Below are 7,313 nucleotides of genomic sequence, written 5' to 3'. Positions count from 1 at the left end.
GACTTACAGCTCGAGCTATTTCGAGAACGACAGCGAGAATTGACTGAACTCGGTTTTGCAGTCCATATTTAGTTTATACTAAGCCTTTGAAAGCTACTCACCAGGCGTCGCTTTAAGAGAATCTATGACCTACGTCACTTCATGACAAGCTCTCAGTAGCCAGAGACAAACTTATGGAACAAATCTTATGAACTTAAGATCTTAAGATGCTAATAATTACTATAGCGAACCAATATAAAATTTCCTGACATTTATGACAATTTTAAAACTCCCTGATTTGTATATTTTCAAAATCCCTAATCCTGGATTTTCAAACCTGTTATGATTTGTAATAAATCAGTTAATCGGTAAGGTTCGAAAATAGCCTCTTACGAGCGTGCCCTGTTTTATTGGCGGGAAAAGAAAGGTCAGAGAAGTAAGTGGTCTGGTCGATTTATTTTGGAGAGCCATTTCTTTTAAAGGGTATTCCACCGACTGTCAAAAGCAGACGACGCTAAACTGGTCGAAGAGCTTATATAGAAAAGGTTCAAGGACTGGCCGCCCGACTGAAGTACAAAATAATGATCCCAGAAGAGAGTGGTCTTGGGGAGGGGGGGGGGAAGCAGAACAGTATATTTTCTGGCTGCCAGAGTCCAGAGAAATCGAGAGAAACAAAAACATATCTAATAAAAGAACCGTCAGTACCAGCTGACCACTCGAGATTTAGGCCTAACGACCAAGAACTCTTCTAAACTTAATTTGTTTTCCACGTCAAAAGATTGTTTTCAAAACAATAATAAGTTTAACCCAACAGCTTGGGCTTGATATAAAGAACGTCCAAAAATTCCCCGGGCTTAGTGGGAACAAGGAAATTAACTTAGGCCTAACTGACGGAACTAACTTTAGACCTACGAATGCAGACAGGCATTGTTAAGCCTTGCTTTATGAGATTTTCTCAATCGCATTAGGCTTAACACGAACGCGAAGAAAAACAACCTTAACAGACGTAAAACAATAGCTTTAGGCCTAAGTTATACATAGACATTTTTCTCAATCAAATTAGGCTTAACGTAATATAAAATTTGAGAATCTATTAATTAAAGGGGCCCTTAAATCAACGCCGTTCGTATCCCGTTTCCTTTAATAATTTTTTATTCTCGCGAGCTCCATCTGGAAATTTCGTGGAATCTGATGCGCCATCCATGATTTTCCCGGATTCGAGCCCAAAAATTTACAAAACTAACGAAAATATTTCAAATGAGGGCCCCATACTACGCATTCGCTAAAATTTTCATTTTCATATAGGCGCGTTGTTAAAGGTCAAAAATCATCAATTATTAAAGTGGATATTTCGACATTATAAAATACCTTGATACCCTTCCTGTATATCAAAAAATATCGTGAGAGGGTCTGGCCCAAGAAAAAAAAATAATCAAAAACCCAAAATCGAGGATATATACTACATTTTTTCCCTTGATTTGCCGCGAGGGGCGCTGCGGGTAATAGGCTATAGTTACGAGAGCTCTCCGTTGCACCTTTGTTTGAGTAAAAAAGAAAGAAAAGGGCAAACACAGGTTTAATTTAATTAAACTTTTACCGCTTATAAAAAAAATATTAAATAAACAGCTTGCCCTAAAGGCTAAAAGCAAGCCGCACATATTTTGAAACCACTTTCCCTATATCTACTTCTAAGCATGAAATATGGAGGGCTTTTAATTCTCGAGCAAGCGGAGAAATTTAAGAGGTGCTTGTTTTCTAAGATTTGCCGTGATAGATAGGTTTTTCGTGGTTAGTTTGGACTTTACAAATAATTAGATCGAGGCCGTTTTAATTACATTTAAAATATTAAGAAATTAAACAGCGTGATGTTAGTAGCGCGCAGTAAGAAAGAGTAAGGTTTGTACTGAACGTTTGTCTGTTAGTAACGATAGGACAACTTGCAAAACACGTTCCGTAGAAGCGACCCATGGCAAACAACGTTAGGCTTTTCCGCGAAGCACTCACTAGGAAGCGCCCCCATTGGACGAATCCGTCAGGTGGTACTTGGCGTTAGGACTTAAGCCGCGTTTACACGAGACACTTAGAAACCGTTTTAAACCGTTTTGGAATGTACAAAAAAGAATATTAAGTTGATAAAATAAGAGATCTTTCACGAGAAAATGGAAATATTATTTTTTAAAAAGTGTTAGGCCTTTCCAAAACGGTTCAAAACGGTTCGAAAGTGTCTCGTGTAAACGCGGCTTTATTGTGACAAAAATACCAAACAAAAGATTCTTTCTTTTAATATTTTGAAATTAAATGAAATAAAATGCGGTTTAAAACCACGTGGTATATTTTTATCGTTTTTCCTATTTGGTTCAAAGGTGAATCGGTAATAATAGGCGCGTCTTATCCATTCAACGGGGGCCATTTTTATTTTGAAAGATATTTTGCAGGGATATAAAGAATTTAAGTAAGCGTTGAGTATCTCGAATTAAAAAATCCTGGCGTTGGAATGACAAGTAAAGCCTAAATTATGAAGAATCACCTTCAATCATTTTCACCTGGAAATTATTCCTATTTCGCCTTTAAAATTCCCAAACTTCAGGTATTCACCGTGGTAGCGTTTCCAGATTGAAAAATCAGTTGGGTATAGTTGTATAAAGAATTTATGAAATTTTCATGGCTTATTATAAGCGGTTTTCCTTTAAAGGGAAAGGTCACCCTGAAATATTTTATCTGTCATATTCCAGATAACGTTGGGGCAAGAAGCGATATCTAGTTTATTAGGGAGAAAGTATAAATGGGCCACAATTGTAGCTTTATCTCCAGTCCAAACGTAGGTCCGGAGTTAATCCCCGCCTCTAAATTACAACCAGCATCTCATTGGTTCTTGAAAACTCACGTCAACGCGACACGAATGACGAAAGTTACAGTCATATTTTCCGACTGCGGAGAGACGAAATAACCCGGTCTCCTTTTACGTCCCCCCTTGTATTTTGAAAGGGGGACTGGGACTATGGCGCGCGAATACAAAGGCATCTTATACCTTCTCTCTGAGATACTGATATAACTTCTTGGTTGGGGTATAAAATTTTACTGAACGAATTAATGAAGCAGCTTCCGGAAAGACCCTGAGGATTCGCGCGACACAGTTCAACATTCTCGGGTCTTACATGGATTCTTGGTGTAACGCGTGACGCTCCAATGAGTTAACATAATTGTCCGTACCACTGATTTTTGTCCTTTGGGTCAAACATATTGAACCAGATGTCTTCCAAAAATTACATTTCTTCGATGATGTCCTGGCCGGGTTGGATGTAGCTCGTTAAGGAGTGAAAGGAAATTGGTTGGGGAAGACTAAAGTGATTTAGGGGGTCGGGATAGTTTCTACGTAATCCGGGTTTGACGCGAAATGGGCGTCCGTGATTGGGAAATTGGCCCTGTAGGTACGTAAGGTGGTGGAACGGCCGAAATAAAAATACACGATTGAGCTCACGGTGAAGTTGCAACGCGGCGCCTTTTTTGCCTGCTTCGGCGTGTCGGCTATCGGCGCCTAATAAGTGACCCCGAGCACGAAATTGAGGCTCTTCTACTTCTTCCTCCAAGAAAACCAGCTAAGGTAAAAGAAGCTAAACTAGCTATAGTCGACAAGACAAATCAAGGCATGCACCCAACAAAATCTCTGGATCGCTCGGACCATTTCACCCAAGCCATTTTTATTCCTTTTCCGAATCATTTTGGGTTTCAAGACCGAAGTTCGAGAGGGGTTGGGGTCATACGTAAATATTCAAAGATAAACTGAGAATTTTAAGGTTTGAGGTTCTTAAAATGTACCCATTCATTACCCAATGTCATTTTCGTTAACAGTTTACAATTTTGAAGAAAAAAAAAAATAAACTTTATGAACGTTCCCCGGTTGGATAATTTGTGTCGGTCTTTAGTTCTTTGTAGATAGATTCATGATTTCTTTAAGCATGGTCATTTGTAGAAAGTATAGGTTTTTCTTTTCTTTTTCCAGGCAAAAGATTACGACCTATTACGTATTATAATTTGAGTCTTTCACTTTTGGAATTGAACAAAGTGTGTGCGTGTTTGTAAGGTTGCTATACACGGAGCGGGCCCCTCCTCGCTTTAACGCGATGATGATCGCCTTGCTAAGTCTCATGGCGTAATATTTACATTCCTAGGATCCTTTAATAATGGTTCATTTGCTAGGCGACGAAATAACTTAGCCTTTGGCTAGGCCCCTCCCTATATTCAACAAAACTTAAAATATATACTTTATATAATACTATTAAAATATAGCCCATGCAGTCGTCGCTTTACACGTAATACTTATCGTAATAACAAGCATTGCGAGAATAAACTACTTTCCACTGATAATATTCAATAGCATTGAAGCAAGTACTTGAGGATTACATTTTCTTTCATTACGTAATATTGGTAAGCTCTCTTGAATCCTCGTGGTCCAATTCACCGGGGTCAAAAGTCAAAACAATCATTAAGCAATTTGAAACCAACCTAATCTTGCGAGCATACTGTAAAAATCGTATCGATCGATTGGGATTATCGTTCATAAATAGCCAGATATTGAGAATATCGTTTCAAGATCGCGAAACATCGATTTATTGAGAATATCGTTTCAAGATCGCGAAATATCGATTTATTGAGAATATCGTTTCAAGATCGCGAAGTCTCGATTGATTGAGAATATCGTTTCAAGAACACGAAGTATCGATTGATTGAGAATATCGTTTCAAGAACGCGAAGTATCGATTGATTGAGAATATCGTTTCAAGAACGCGAAGTATCGATTGATTGAGAATATCGTTTCAAGATCGCGAAGTATCGATTGATTGAGAATATCGTTTCAAGATCGCGAAGTATCGATTGATTGAGAATATCGTTTCAAGATCGCGAAGAGTCGATTGATTGAGAATATCGTTTAAGATCGCGAAGTATCGATTGATTGAGAATATCGTTTCAAGATCGCGAAGTATCGATTGATTGAGAATATCGTTTCAAGATCGCGAAGTATCGATTGATTGAGAATATCGTTTCAAGATCGCGAAGTATCGATTGATTGAGAATACCGTTTCAAGATCACGAAGTGTCGATTGTTTTGAGAATACCGTTTCAAGATCGCGAAGTATCGATTGTTTGAGAATACCGTTTCAAGATCACGAAGTGTCGATTGTTTTGAGAATACCGTTTCAAGATCGCGAAGTATCGATTGTTTGAGAATACCGTTTCAAGATCGCAAAGTATCGATTGATTGGGAATATCGTTTCAAGATCGCAAAGTATCGATTGATTGGGAATATCGTTTCAAGATCACGAGGTATCGATTCATTGAGAATATCGTTTCAAAGCTTAGGAGGTCTCGGGTCATTTGGGATTATCGTTTGTATATTGAGGTGTACGCTGATTGAAAAGTCTGTCTAATGGGTAATGAAATGGCAAGACAACGATTCGCTGAAGCTTCGAGAGTAATCCATTTATTTTATATTCGTGCGAATATGGAATAAATTCAAAGTACTAACACACCGTAAAAAATGGTTGTACAAACTATTGCCACTGGCCATCAAAAGACAACCGTTATCGAGGCGTGCCAAAATTTTGTTTACTAAACGCGCCTATTTTCACACTTTCAAAAAAGGCGCGAAAATGCTCGTTTTTGATTCATTTAATAGAAGATAGGTATCAAGGTAAGTGTGCTATATTGTTTAAACTTGGGGTCCCCAATTACCGTAAGCTATTATTAAGAAATAACTTTCTGAAACGGTCTAGGACATCTAAAAAATTTATTCGGTGCGAAATTGTTTAGAAAGTGTAGTTAACAACGCGTGAATATGGGTTTGGCCTACAGACATACTTTTAGGCTCCTATAGTATATTATTATTACTTATTTAGGCCTAATTCTTATCCGTGTAATGTTGATTGCTAGGTGATTAGCTGCAGTTAAGACGAAAAAAAATATATAAATTAAACTCTCTTTCGGTTCGTTTTCTCTGATGATTTGTGATGTGATTTGTAATTAATTATCGTGGTTTTCCGTACGATTTTAGACAGTTTGAAAAGAGGGGGGTATATATAGGGGGGGTCACGCCTCTTCCCCCTTAAAAGATCTGTTAATAGAGGGGCTCAAAAAAATAAAACTAATCTGACGAGAAAAGTGATTGAAAATGAGTGAAAAAATTCACCTTTTTTTCTACTTCGCTATAAAAACAAAAGTTTCGTTCGTACCTAAACATTTTTAATTAACAATTAAGGATAATTATTTTATACGCTCTTTCGAACTTTTAAAATCCAGATTAATCCAGTACTAACCGTAATCGCAGCCGCCTTTTAAATTACACTAAATTACCGATTAGGGCCCGACCTTGTGGGTGGGGAGGGAGATTTTTAAAAAAATTATTTTATCAAAGAATAAAAGCCGACCTTACATTGCCATTAATTAAATAAAAATAATAGAAAACCAATTATGCAAATTAGCCGGGCTGTATTGTACGCTACCCTTTCGAAACGTTCGACCCTCATACCCGGCGGGAGAATGAAGGGAAGGGAAGGGGATAATTTTTCAAATTTCAATTAGCGTAACCCACTCGTCGCCGCAAAAACCGCACGAATTGATAAATTAGACAATTTATTTCATAAAATAGCTAGGGACAAATTTTTCCAACCAGAACGTGGGAGTTTTTTGACTAGCTCCGGTATAGTAATCGTCTACTAATGGCATATTCTAGCCTTTGGCTTTATTATATCATACCAAAAAATAACGTGGGATGCCACGCATCCGTTTCTACTTTCGGTTAAATAATTTTTATTAAGTATTAAAGTTTACCCAAGGGGTTAAAAATATGTCAGGATGACGTCATAATTTGTCACCAAAAGAAACACGCCGACCAGGGTCACGTGGGTGACGTATTACTCTATAGAAGTTTTTAATTTCTAATGAATCAATTAGCGAAAATATTTAATTCATTTTATTTCTTCTCGACCTTGAAAATGAATAATTTTGAAATTAAGTTTTTTGGGCAATTTCTTATTATACGGGGTGACATTTAACCTCAAATATCAAATGTCACCAAAGTTAATTAAGAAAAAAATTAATTCTTGGTTTGTATTTGAACATAGCCACATTTTTGTAACAGATTAAAGTTGTCATCAATTGGTGTTATGCTAGGGGCAGACATGGGGGATTTTTTTCTATGAAATCTTTGTATGTCGAGGTTAGTTAGGCCTTTACGTTTATTTGGGGGGGGGGGGCGAGTTTAGATTAATTCAAGGTGGTGTATATATTTCTTTGCGGCCGCGACTTTGAAATGTACGCCCATCTACATTTTTTATTAT

This window comes from Phalangium opilio, unplaced genomic scaffold, assembly GCF_054372755.1.
Source record: "Phalangium opilio isolate 3A_F unplaced genomic scaffold, DU_Popi_V2 ptg000113l_1, whole genome shotgun sequence".
NCBI classification, from domain to species: domain Eukaryota; kingdom Metazoa; phylum Arthropoda; class Arachnida; order Opiliones; family Phalangiidae; genus Phalangium; species Phalangium opilio.
This window is presented reverse-complemented; position numbering follows the sequence as displayed.